Here is a 15,001-nt window from a genome sequence, read left to right as displayed (position 1 = left end):
CCTAACAACAACAAAGATCCACCATAACATATGAAGATTACCTAAGACAATGCAAATCAAATGAAATCACAAAGATTATACCATCACATGTCCAATAGGGTTTGAATCTCCATTCTTCCTATCTCCATTGATCTTGCTTGATATATTTGCTCTAAGATTTTATATGTGCACAAGAGCTCAACAAAGAACGGAAATGTGGTTGCAAGTAGGATCGCATATGAAAGTGCAAAGGCGTAGTCGGGGTTGAATGCATAGTGAGGGTTTGATAATGAAGGAATCATATCCTTATATAGAAGACACTATAAGAAATGGAGGGATAAGATTGAGAGGTGTAAAAGAGGTCGGCTATGATTAGAGGGTAGGTAAAAGAAAATAATAAAATAATGAAAGGGTAGGTAGTGTAGGAATTAAGAGATGAATGACATGTGTCATAGGTAGAAAAGGTTAATGAATTAATTAAATAAATAAAGATTCATTTAATTAATAGAGTAAGTGGGATCAATTAAATAAATAAGATATTTATTTAATTTAGGAAAAGGGGAATTTAAATAAATAAATGTATTTATCTAAATGAGAAATAAGGCTAGAAGAGGATAAATGAATTAATTAAATAAATAAAGATTTATTTAATTAATAGAAGAATTAGGCTTAAATAATTAAATAAATAAAAATATTTATTTAATTAGACATGACAATTTTAGGTGTCTACACCCACAATGAGCAGAACAAAAGATGCACTATTTTGCCACCTTTCACTGATGATTTTTCATGGTTTTTGATGCGACAAAAAAAATCTCACCACAAGAAAACAGAATTGAGTTGTTTGAAACCATGAGAGGATTTTTTAGGAAGAAAAAACAAAACCCCATTGGTTTGAATAGATTTTCCATAAGTGCCATGGTCTCCGAGTTACGCAACGTCAAAGTTTGACCTTTTTTACCACTTTGAGCACTCAAGGGAAAGCATCGCTACGAGGTGACTTGGAACGATCAGACATCTTGGGGAGAAAGAAAAGGGAACACCTAGCATAAAATTGGCCACCAAGATGTGCTCACACTAACGGTCTATTCCCATGATGAGCAGAACGAAAGATGCACTATTTTGCCACCTTTCACTGACAAATTTTTTTGGTTTTTGATGCGACAGAAAAAATATCACCACAAGAAAACAGAATTGAGTTGTCCAAAACTGAAAGAGCATTTTTTATGTAGTGACAATATGACCCCATAGGTTTGAATGGCTCCTCCATAAGTGACACGGTCTCCGAGTTACGTGACGTCAAAGTTTGACCTTTTTTCCCACTTTGAGCGCTCAAGGGAAAGCGTCACTATGAGGTGGCTCGAAATGATCAGACATCTTGGGGAGAAAGACAAGGGCACACCTAGCATAAACCCGGCCACCTGGACATGTTCACGTTGATGGTTCATTTGCATGACAAGAAGAACAAAAGATGGACTATTTTTCCACCTCTCACTGACGGTTTTTGACGGTTTTTTGTGACATAAATAATATCACCAAAAGAAAACAAAATCGAGGTGTCTGAAACTGAGAGAGGATTTTTTAGGTAAAAACAACATGACCCTGTAGGTTTGAATGAATTTTCCATAAGTTCCATGGTCTCTGAGTTACGCGATGTCAAAGTTTGACTATTTTTTCAACTTTGAGCGCTCAAGGGAAAGCGTCACTATGAGGTGGCTTAGAATAATCAGACATCTTGGGGAGCCAAAAAAGGGAACACCTAGCATATAACCGATCACTCAGATGTATTTGTGCTGATGGTTCATTCTCATGATGAGAATAACGAAAGATGCACTATTTTGCCACCTCTCACTGACGATTTTTTATGGTTTTTTATGAACTTGAAGAGATAATTGGTTTGATTTGATGTTAAAATGATTGCTTCAACTTTATTTTATAGGCAATTTGGATGAATAGGTGTGTCTCTTACCCTAAGGCTGACTTGTTATGGAATAAAATTTAAATGAAAAACCTTACCTAAGCCGACTCATCCTTAGATAAATTTAAAATCTTCTTTGGGCACTCAAATCGTGTCTTAATTTATTCTTGAAATGATGAACTTCACTCCATAATATCAACACCTGAAGTTATCTTGTTTTCTCTCAACTTATGAAGTAATAAAACTTCACTCTCCTTGTTCAATACATGAAAACTTCACTCCGAAGCATGAGTTTATGAAATAATAACTTCACGCTGATCTCTTTCATGCACGAAGTTTACTCCTTATCTCAAACAAACGAAGTAATAATATCGCTTTAAATCATGATATATGAAGTAGCAATTTTACTTTAAACTTTCAACTCGTGAAGTTGTCATTTTTCTCTTAATTGTTTGAACTTGAAGTTAGCTCATATCGCCTTGAAGTTGAAGTTCACTCTTATCATCTCAAAGTTGAAGTTCATTCATTCTTCTTTGAACGCGAAGTTAAAACCTCTCTTACTGCCTTCAATTCAAGAAGTAAGCACTTCGGTCCTTTCCTTTAGCACACGAAGTTGATTCAACTTTACCCTCAAGATCACTTTACTTTACTAAATCATGAACTTCACTCATTTCTCTTCCAACACGAAGTTCTCTCATCTCCTCTTGAACATGAAGTTCGCTCATCTCCTCTCCAACACGAAGTTTTCTCATTATGCTCAAAGGTGAAGATGAAATCCGCTCTAATGTGTTTGAAAATGAAGTTGAAACTTTTCTCCTCACACTCAACTCATGAAGTAGCTTCCCTCCTATTCCCAAATGTATGAAGCATAACTTTGCTTCATTTCCCCAATTCATGAAGCAACAATTTCATTCCTCCTTAGCAACCCTTGAAGTTAATGATTTTTCTCCTCTTAGGTCAAGCATGAAGTAAAAAATTTCATTTGAAGCTTGCATCTCTTAAAGTTATCAACTTCGCTCATAAACACTGATTCATGAAGCAAGAAACTTTGCTCAACTCTTTTGATACCTAAAATATGCATTTCGCTTCTAGTTGCTTGAAGCCGAAGTTCACTCCTAAAATATGACACTTGAAGTTCGCTCCAAAGGTGAAGTCATGAAGTAAAACTTTGAAATCCAATACAGACTTAGAGGTGAGGCAAATTATGAAATAGCTAAAAATTACTTCATTGCATATTCAAATGTTCAAACTCATGCAACTTACTTTCATCAATCCTCAAAAGGACTCAAATCAAATTTACTCAATCAAAATACTTAATATACACATTATTGGTGTCGGTACTTGGATATGTGGGAAGACACAATATGAGAAACCTAGTTTAAAAGTATATGCCATATGAGTTACATGTAATGAACAAATTTGATCACATTTCAAGACATATACACAATGAACAAGTTTGATCACATTTGAATAGAAAATAACTAAATTTCAAGAATATCAAGTTTCATATATATCAAAATGGATCCAACATCAACTTTCATATATATCAATGAACAAAATGGATCAAATATCAAGTTCCATATATATCAAAATGAACAATAATCGTGTACATATCAAAAAATGGCATAGATGCCAAATCAATAATAGTTATAAAAATGTGGCATGTGCCATGTCTGTCAAAGTCAATATATACATATGCAAATGTTGAATATATTAAAAAATCGGTCCTTCAATGACCACAAATACAACTATATGTCTCTATCGGTATCTATGACTGTGGTAGATCATCAAAATGGAGCCTCTTCGAAGCAGTACGTGTCTTTGCAGGTGGCTGCACAAGGATAATTCAAATATCGAATCAGATATATTTTCTCAATATAATATCAAATAACTAAATACTGAACTCTAAATTGTTTGAAGTTGAAACGTTGATTACCTCATCTCTTTCTTCTGAAATTGGGTGAGGTTGAGGATCCATGGGAAGTCTGGAAGGGGGATGTAACTGGTAAAACAACATTAATACAGTTAATAACACATAATAACTAAAAATGAATAGACTAAAAAACTAAAAAATATTGGAGCCTCAAATGGATGTGCTATGGTCATAGGAGGAAAAGCCACAGTTGAATCAGTTACGATCATTTCCTATATCTAGGGTAAGTGATCCAAAAGGAGTTGATCTAAGACAAACACACCTTTTCCCTTTGTCATGTTGGATCCCATATTATATGTGTAGGACTTATAATGAAATGGAATGGTAGAACATTAGTAGGAAGTTTGGAAGGGGCTTGTAATAGGTTAAAGACTGTTATACAAGTTAATAACCCAAATTTGTTGAAAAAATAGATAGAGAAAATATTTTCAACATATGTAGAACAAATGCACACGAAAGCCTTGTATAGTTCTCCTATAACCTTAGGAGGCCTAGTCGAATCTGATGTAGCTATTACGATTTCCTGTATGAAAAATGATAACATATGATATAGACATAAAATGATTTCGTTATTTCGAATAAGAAATAATGCAATCCAAAGTGAATATGAAGATATCACCTCTTCCCTCTACTAAACCACGTCGACATCAGGTGCATTCATTAATTTCGTAAAGCCCATATGTTTGTGTATATAGAAAAAATAAATTAACTGCATTTATCAATATATACATATACATGTTTAATCATAATACATTTCAACAAATGAATATAAATTGTATTGAATTAACTTTTGTAGTTTGGATGTCTAGGAGGATATCTTTTTTTGCCTCGAAGTGCTAGAGGATGGCTTTTTCACATGAGATGTCCTCGAGGCAAGTGGGGTAAAAAAAAAAAAAAAATTAACATAAGCGAAAAGAGCATGTATTTAATATATCACCTAAGTAAAAAATATATAAATCTAAATGGTACCGCATAGCTATCTAGGCCAAAGTCAATGGCCGAAAGTGTGATATCATCAATTTGGGACATCTTAGCCCTTGATAAGCCCTATAAAACACCAAGTAATGATACATATATATTAATAAAAGATATTTTGAAACCAATGTATTATTATATTTTTAACAAATTTACAAATCTTTACCTCCCGTGGAGAAACTACTTGTCACCATGGAGTCGATTGAAAAGTATGTGGTGTACTCCCACCACCTTCTGCACCCTGCAATGCATTTTATTTATATGTCACTTTAAATTGTTCTAAAAGTAAAAATTCATTTCTTTTTATAAGATTTAGTCACTTAATTGATAACATGTCATAAACATAATTAAACGCACCTATGTCTGATAGCGAGGGAACACCATGCTCATCAGGTCATCAGTGAGGGCCACATCCTCTATAGTGGAAACATGACATCTACTCCTATAACATGTACACAAATGAGATGTCAAACCATCCTCATCCACGTCAATGTTTATACCAAAACATATACCCTGACCGGTGGTGCACATATGCTTAATAGGTTGGCCCGTTCCAAATTATGCATGAGGTGATAATGTTGAAGGAGGTGTCCTTGATGAAGGAGGTTTCATAGGTGCTGGTACATCCTCTGCTCTGACCTACTGTGTGCCATGTTGAACAATGAAATTAGTCAATGATGTAGCTTCTTGAAGAGTCCGTAATTCCATAGACTACTTCAAGGATATAGGGATAGTGACATGAACCTTGGGTTTGGGAGCTATATGCCTCCTAAGTTGTGTTTGTACCACCCTATGGGCCCTAGGTCTATCCTGTGCAAAGCCTCTCCCTCTACCCTAAAATTGTTGCATGTCAAAGTAATTCGGTTTCTCGCTGAGGATAAACTCATAATACAACTTTCTCAAAAAATATAGAGGCACCTCCCAATTATTACAAGGTGGTTGGTCAATGACCATATACAACCTATCTAAAAAAGCTTCTTTTAGCCTAGCATGAACACACCAATGTATAGGAAACCAAGTCATATTTAATTCTAGGTTGTTACTAGTAATAAGATTGGTGAAAAGAGCACATGTGTCAGCCTTAAGTATGCCCTTTCTTTTCACTTGATCATATGACAACCCATCTGCATAAAATGTTTGACATCTATCCCTCCATGAACCCCATTTTGTAACCTCACTAGATACCTCATTTGCACTATTGGCCATTGTTTCTAGCATTGTGGTGAGGTTTGAGTGGTGCTCAATACTAGAGGACCTCAACCTATCCACCAATATAGATATTTGGGCACTACTTTCTGTAAGGTGATTGATGAGATCCTCTTGTGTGGCATCTACACGATCTAATGGAGGATGTGGAGGATTTCAGGGTGGCAGTGGTTGTTGAGGAGTAGCATTTTGAGGATTTTATGGTTGTGTAGCAATGTCTTAGGGGTTTTCTTGTTGCTCATGTGCAATGTTTACAGGGTTTGCTTGTGCAGGAGGAGGCCTTTATTGTCTATTTAATTTTTGGGGATTGCTCGTAGAATCTAATATCAAATTAATAAAAGAAAACTTAAATCAATTAAAAAACTTTACTTTAATTAAAATGCAAACAAAAATAATCAAACCAATCAAATCTTACCTGTTCGACAAGGTGTCATTGTTGAAAATTGCTCTTAATGCTAGAAAAATCCAGAATGACTCCAAACCCATGTGGGCTTTGTGGTTTTTTGGCTTCCTTTTGCTACTATTCCATAGGTTTTGGCATTGAAAATGGCCAAAACCTGAAGGTTACCATAAAATATAATGTACAGGTTTTGAGGAACTTTTGATTTTTAATTATAAAACATAATGTTCCTCAAAAGTTCTACAGGTTTTGAAGAACTTTTTATTTTTTAATTGTTTTTGGTGAGGCTTGTTAACACCAAGTCTAGCACGTTTTTAAATTTTCAAAACACGCACGTGTTATGAAAAATTTCATTTTTTTTGCATGTGGCCACTTTTTTGTTCACCATCTTGGTGCACTTACCCTTCTATCCCAACCTTCAACAATGATACCACTATCATAAATTTCACTGCTGCTGAACCTAATGATCCATTACCCTTAAGACATTCTGAACTCATTGATTGGGAACAAATCGATCCTGCAAAACTTGAAATCTTTCCCAATGACACGACCATTGTCGTATATCTTAATGCAATTAAACCCATGGTCACTTCCACTAGAGAATTCAGTAACACTGCTCCATCTTAGGGGAGTACCAAGTCTTTTAGTCACAAAAGTGAAACAAAAGAATAAAAAACAAGATCTAATGGTGAAAACCTTCTAATGGCAACATTAGATCATTAAAAAGTAAAAAGAAAGGACAAATCTGACGATGAAAACCTCCTAGAGGCACCTGAGGATGAGAAACTTGATACACTCCCCTAATACTATCAGGAGCGATCAACAGTATTAATTGAACCAATGATACCAGTCAATGTGGGAACATAACAAACTCCCAAGCTTGTTCATTTGGCCGCATCTCTGTATGAGCAAGAGAATCAAAATTATACCAAGTTTTTCAAAGAGAAGCCTATCAACTTCGCTTGGTCTTATGCAGACATGCCTAGTTTAGATCCGGACCTTATCATGCATCACTTGTCCATAACACCAGGCGTGAAACCAGTCAAACAAAAGTTGAGGAAAATGCATCCCTATATTGTATTACTAGTAAAAGTCGAGCTAAATAATTTTCTTGATGTCAGCTTTATTAGAGCAATTGATTATGTCGAGTGGATCTCCAATATTGTACCAATATCAAAACATGACAAAACTATCTATATATGCACAAATTTTAGGGACCTAAATAAGGCTTTTCCAAAAGATGACTTTCCATTGCCAAATATAGACATGATATTGGATTAGACAATAGGGTATGAAATGTTCTCTCTAATGGATGGATTCTCAGGATACAATCAAATAAAAATAGCTCCTGAAGATCAAGATAAGACAACTTTTAGATACCCCTGGGGCACTTTTTGCTAGAACTTCATGCCATTTGGACTCAAGAATGTAGGGGATACTTATCAAAGAGAAATGACAACCATATTTCATGATATGATGCATATTACAATGGAAGATTATGTGGATGATATCCCGGGAAAAGCCTTAAAAAGGAAAGATCACTTGCACATACTAGACCAAATTTTCACAAGATTAGATAATTTTAGCCTTCACCTCAATCCTAAGAAATGTGTGTTCGGTGTAGCATCTGGAAACTACTTGGATATATATTTTCAGCAAAGGGAATTGAAGTGGATCTAGAAAAAGTTCAAGCTATCATGGAGCTGCCACCACCGAAGAACCTCAGTCAGTTAAGGTCATTGCAAGGAAGGCTGCAATCCATAAGGATATTTGTCTCACAAGTCATTGATAGGAGTCACCCATTCACCAAGTTATTACACAAGAATATATAATATCAGTTGGATGATGCATGTACAAGAGCTTTTGATCAGATCAAGTAGTTTCTGATGAATCCACCAATCTTGATGTCACCCATCAAAGGAAAACCATTGTTACTCTATATCTTGAAAACTGATGTATCTTTAGGAGCTCTATTAGCACAATAGGACCAGCAAGGAAAGGAACAAGCAATATATTAAATCAACATAACATTGATCAGCTACAAGTTGAACTATACATCAATAGAAAAATCATGCTTAGTTGTTGTCTTTGCATCACAAAAACTAAGTTACTACATGCTTAGTCATTCAACCAAGCTCATAGAAAAAAAAGATCCACTTAAATATCTCCTTAGCAAAGCAACAAATAGGTAATGATCTTGAGTGAGTTTGACATAGAATATGTGGACAGAAAATCCATAAAAGGACAAGTTATAGTTCATCAACTCACAGAAGAACCTTTGCAAGATAAAGAACCAATGCACATTGAGTTCCCATATGTAGCCATCCTACACACTGAGGAGTAAGCATGGCAACTCTATTTCAATGGCTCATATACTCAACATGGATCGGACATTGGGATCTTATTTGTCATGCCTAATGGCTATACTATTCCAGAGGCCTACAAACTTGTTCCCATGTACAAACAATATTTTAGAATATGAAGCACTGATAAATGGTTTTGCAGATGGCATCAAAATGGAAAATCAAGGATCTTTATGTTTATGGAGATTCACAACTTGTAATTTTTCAGCCAAACAATGATTATCAAATAAAGGATGAAAATTTGCTGCCATATAAAGCAAAGTTGGAGGAGCTAAAAAGGAACTTCCAGTGTCTATTGTTCACACAAATCCAAAGAGAACAGAACAAGGTTGCAGATGCTCTAGCCACCTTGGCCTCATTGCTACAACTACCTGAACAACAAGCCCATTACGAGTTCCTAGTGGAATACCTACCATATCTTAGTGGAATACCTACCTGAACAACAAGCTCATTACGAGTTTGTAGTGGAATAATCACCCTGCTATGACTTATCTATACCTAACTTAAGGACAACATGCTTCCCCCAAACCTATCTAAAAACCAAAAGCGTAATTTTATCCAACAATCTGCTTGCTATACCCTTATCGCCAATACCCTTTATCAATGAGGTATTCATGGTACTTTAATTATATTTATAGAGTGTGATGAAACTGAGAAATATTTACAAGAAGTTTATGAAGGAATTTGTAGGGCTCATTCAAATGGTTTAGCCTCGGCAAATAAACTCGTATGAATTGGGTATTACTGGCCCACAATGTAGAAAGGCTCTTTCAAATTTGTCAAGTAGTGTAAATAGTTCCAAATCCATGGGAACCTGATACATGCACATGCTAAATAACTTCAGCCTCTCACCACTCCATGGCCCTTTTGCCAATGGGGATTGGATCTAGTTAGACAGATACACCTATCCTCCTCAAATGGTCATAAGTTTATCATCACAATAATGAAGTATTTCACCAAATGGGTTGAGGCAATCCCTCTCATCACTACAATCGGTAAGCAGATAACCATGTTCATCCTGAACTACATCATTTGCAAATACGAGATCCCCATGGCCATTGTGATAGATAATGGGAAGTAGTTAAGAAACAAGGATGTTGTTGAATTGTGTCATAATTTCTGCATCAGACAACACTTTTGGGTATGTCTAGGATCATGGTGGGCCAAATAAGGCCTTAAGTGGCAATGAAAAATGGAAAACAGAGTTAGGAAACTTGATGTAAAAATTTGAATAAGATACCAGCATTATTTCAAAAATATGTACAAAAAGAATCTGTAGCAAATTGAATCTAGTTTCTAAGCTATTATTTTTTTTTCTGAATTAAAAATAAATCTATCTGATTAAAATTTGAAATTTCAATGCAGTAGTACTTAAATTTTAGGAAAAAGATAAGAAGCGGGTGTCTGTCTGACCACCCTAATCACAATCAAATCATAATATTTTTTTATACGATTCTAGATATAAGTAGGAGACTCATGCCCATATGTGACACATATTTTTTTGTATTTTACTTGAAATAAATAATTAATCATGATTTTTGTACTACAACTATTAAAAAATATAAAAAAACTCATATGTCTGACCACCATAGCTTGGTCAAAACTTTATGAAATTCAATTTTTCTTTTTTAATCCTATATTATATCAAGCATAGAATGTGATGCATGTTTCAGATTCAAAAAATGTGATACCATTTGAAAGTTATAGATATTTTTTCAATCAGCCTATCAATCAGAACTTTAGTCAGAATATTGCCACTTTTTGGCCCCTCATGATCCTACACATACCCTTTTCCACTATCTACTACCCTTAAGGGAATGGATAGGTGGAAGCAATAAACAAGACACTACTAAAAATCTTAAAGAAAATAATAAATGATGCTTATAAAGACTGACATATCCAATTGAACCCCTCTCTATGGGCCAATCATACCAACGAGAAACTCCATACTCCCTTCTCTATGGGTCAGAAGAGGTACTACCTATTGAGGTTGAATTGTCTTCTCTTCTAGGATATCATTGAAGGGGTTGGTATCAGATGAACAATGCAGGGTGTAGACACTTAAAAATAATTATTTTAATTATTTTTAATTTCTCACATAATTAATTAATTAATTATGTTAATTCAAATTCTCCTCAATATTAATTAAATATAATTAATATTGTCACTATAGTATGTGACTGATTTATTTAATAAATCAATCCCTTTCTTTGTTCTAAAAAAATTAAATCCTCACAAATCTTCCTCTTGGCTAATTAATTTCAATTAATTAGTTAACCTACATGATTCCTACAAATCATCTTTTTAATTCATCATTAACCTAATAAAGTCTTCTAGAAACTCCCTAAACCCACATAACATTATTCTTCAAATTTTTAATTCCCTCCACTCATTCTCTTTCCTAGTCAAATCCTCTTACAAATCCTAATCCCACCTAACATTTCCTCTAATCCCCCTCCTAATGAGTTGTTAATGGCTAATCATCATGATTAGCCACAAAGTCAACTCCTTGTCCCTTCCATCCAACCACTAGCTTTTAATGCTCTTTTCCTAGGTGAATGTGAGATTTTCAAAATCTTACAATCCTCTAAGCATCTCCTCTCCCAAGGAATTTTTAATTCTTTCTTATTCCTCCAATCCCCATGATTATCCCTTTTTGGAGAATTTTAAATTCCTCCTCCCCATTCTTCAAGGATTGTCACATCCCTTGCTCCTCTCAAGGCACATTGGCAAGTCTTCCTAATGCACCTTGCTCTTCTCAAGGTACCTTGGGAAGTCTTCCCAATGTACCTTGAGGAGTGTGGAGACAAGAAATGCCTTTAAGGCATATCTCTTGGATCCACACCCTTTCTTGGGCCTTGTGGGAGATCACAAGAAATCCTAGCCCTTCATCTTGAATCCATCCTAGCCATCCATTTTTCCTCTCCTCTTCCTATAAATTGAGGATTCCATCTCTTCAATCTTCATCTCCAAGTTTAGTAATCTTATGCTGCCCTTTTGAGCCCAAGAAATCATCTTAGCAAGCAAGAGGAGAGCCATTTTCTCCAAATCATATTTCATCCACACTTAACCATTTTGTCTATATCATCCTCCTAGAATCCATTTCATATTGTGCACAACATTGGATAGCCATCCACATTAAGCAATAAAGAGGAGCACATCAAGTGGAGCATCATCCAAGGGCACCTTCACTTCATCAAGCTCCATCCGAAGGAGAAGGTATTGGTTTGTGATGTATATGCATTTCATTCTTGTTTTGAGAATTTTAAATTATGTCTTTGGATTTCATGTGATTATATGTTTGATCTACATATTTGTTATCTAATCCACCTCACAAGTCTTTTTTCCTCTTCATTCTGGAATGCCCGGTGGGACCCACATCCCTAAATTTAACCTTCTTTTGCAAATTTTTGTGAGTTTTTGTTGCAGGTTCTGCTTCAACACGAAAAACTCGTACAAGTTCCTATCTAACGTTGAATGACTTTGTTTCTTTTGTCATATATGCCACCAAGAAAACTTGTATGAGTTGGGATTTTTCGTACGAGCAAGTATAATAACTCGTACGATTTTCTGTTTACTCGTATAAAAACAGAGAATTTTTTTAGCAGTTTTTTCTATCCTCTATACTGAAACTCGTACGAATTTATGTTTTACATAGTATGAGTTTTGTGTTTTGTCATATGGTTGTCTGTGGTTTTTCGTACGAGCCGGTGGAATAACTCGTATGAGTTGTTGTTTCTGTTTACTCGTATAAAAAACAAAGTGTTTTTTTTTAGCAGTTTTATATATGGAATATAGTCAAATTTCAGGGCTTTTGCAGGATCAGGAGTTTTTGGATGTTTTGACAGTCTAACAAGTGTTTGCAGATCTCATTTATCAAAGGATTCGTCAATCAAATCTATGCTTGTCAAAGACTTCATTTTGAAACTACTAACCAAGTGGTGTTGCAGGTTGCCTTGGAGATTCAATTAAACCGTGTGTTTTCGATTTTTAGGCACTTAGGCTTAATTAGGGGGATAAATGAATCAGTCTTTTGTGTTTGTGGAAAGTGTGAAAGTAGGAGAGTATGTTCTTGTCTATCTAAACAATCAGAAATCCAGACCTTTGACACTTTTCTATCTGTTTAGCATGACTGTCTGCAAATTTGCTTTGTTAAATTTAGGAATGAGTAAAATTTATTCTATTTTTTCATCATATCTACTTTATCTTCACTCCATTTTCTTCCAAACTTCACTAGATCCCCTGCATTTCCATTTTTCACATTTCCTTCCTAGGGGACCTTATACCAAAATCCACTTTTTGAAGCCCAAAATCCCACATTCCTCTATTTTTAGGGTTTGTCATAACTCCTTCCACTTTTACCCAATCACCTCCAAATTTTTCCACATTGTCTATCTCCAACTTTTGCTTCTTTGTCCCTCTTGGACAAATTTTTCCATTCCTTCACCTCTCCTCCAAAATCCCCATTTTATGTTTGCCTATCCCTTGGAAAGTGGCAAAAACCTAGTCAAACCCCATTTACCCATCAAAGCTTCCTCCAAATCCACATTGTACATTAGTAAAAAAGTTTTTATTCATGTTTTTCTACTTATTCCCAAAAACTCAAAAATAATAATATTTTTGTCATTTTGTTGTCTTTTGCAGGACGTTTGTTGAAGACTCCATTTTTCAAACTACTAATCAAGTTGTTTTGGAGGTTGCTTAGCTGATTCAGCCAATATACTGTGCATTTATTTAAATTAGGCACCTAGATATTAATTAAAATGGAATGAACCATTGTCTTATGTGTTTTTAAGAAAAGCGTAAAGGTAGGAGAGTATGCTCTCATCTTACTAGACAATCAGAAATGCAGACCCTCCAACCTTTTCTTGTTTGATTGCGTGTTTACCTCTAGTGAGCCTGCCTTCCCAACTTGCTCTTTGAGAAGGTAAGAGGGGAATGACCCAAGTGAGTACACCTGGACTTGGGGTTCCCAACTCACTATAATAAATAGGCCATTGACTATGAAAGGGTCAATGGTTGGGGACATATGAGAGTTCACTCTCACATTGGGTGCTTAGTAGGATCCTAGAGATCTCAATCACACTTGCGTGACTACTAAGTTCTTGGTGCTTCGTTGGCATATAGGCCTCAATTTCTCTTGTGCAACTTTGAAGGGTAGTTCCTAATGGGAAGACTTACTAAACACCTTGTTCATAGTGGCCAAAAACCTTCTAGTCATTGGTGCAGGAGGTCGGACCTCCAAAGCCACCCATATTTTTACGGCCCTTAGTAGAGACACAAAGTTTTCCATGAGGAGTTTTCATGGGAATTGATGCTTGGCTGCCCTGAGAAGTGAGTGTCGTGGAGGGGAGCCAGTGGGGTCAAGCATCTAAGTGTCTGCTTTGGGTAAGCGTAGCTGGGAAACTAATTGGGATCCAATGACTATTGTCCTTCCCAACCTTAAGAATGTTGTATATGAGCATGAGTGTCTTTGAGATAATATGCATTTGATCATTGTGTTTGCTTTGTTTGATACATACTTGCCAAGAGAAGACTAAAAACACATCACTATCCCCAAATAATTTGCAAAAACACTTGTCAAGACACAAACAATTGTCCAAGTCATTACCCACACAAAGTCCAAAATTGCGTCAAAACTCTGTTCGTCCCATGTTTCATAAGCCCAAGAGAGAAGCTAAGAGTTCATCCTCTCCATCAACATTCAAGTTTGTCCTTTGAAACACCTACTATCGTCCAAATCAGGGTGGTCATATCCCTTCATACAACTTGCCATTCGAATCGATCCTCCATTAAGTCGTGTTCATGCCAAAGATAACCTAGTCATCAAGTTTCTTCTAAGCCATCACTACCATACCTCCTCAATCAATCATCCTCAAATTTCCCAAGGACTTAACACATCAAATCAATCTCCCTCCACTATCAAATCAATTATCAAAATTCAAATCCAATCATCCTCTAATCCAATTTAACCTCGTGTTAAGGTTACATGCCTTGTGAAATTCCATTCAGACCTCATCATTAATCAATTGGCTCTTGTGCTTGAAGGGGAATCCTCTCCAAGTACCTTTTGCCTAATCCTTTTGAGTCGATCAAGACTCTTAACTCACGTCTTTACTTTGCTTAGGGTCATTTGTCAACCCTTGGTATAGGAGAGGCATTTTAATCATCAATCCAAGGTCTAAATTCTACACAACTTGGCCATCACCTTACTTGTGGTTGCATTC

The sequence above is a fragment of the Cryptomeria japonica genome, chromosome 1, assembly GCF_030272615.1.
Source record: "Cryptomeria japonica chromosome 1, Sugi_1.0, whole genome shotgun sequence".
Taxonomy (NCBI): Eukaryota; Viridiplantae; Streptophyta; class Pinopsida; order Cupressales; family Cupressaceae; genus Cryptomeria; species Cryptomeria japonica.
The sequence above is the reverse complement of the archived record's forward strand: the minus strand, read 5'-3'. Positions refer to the sequence as shown.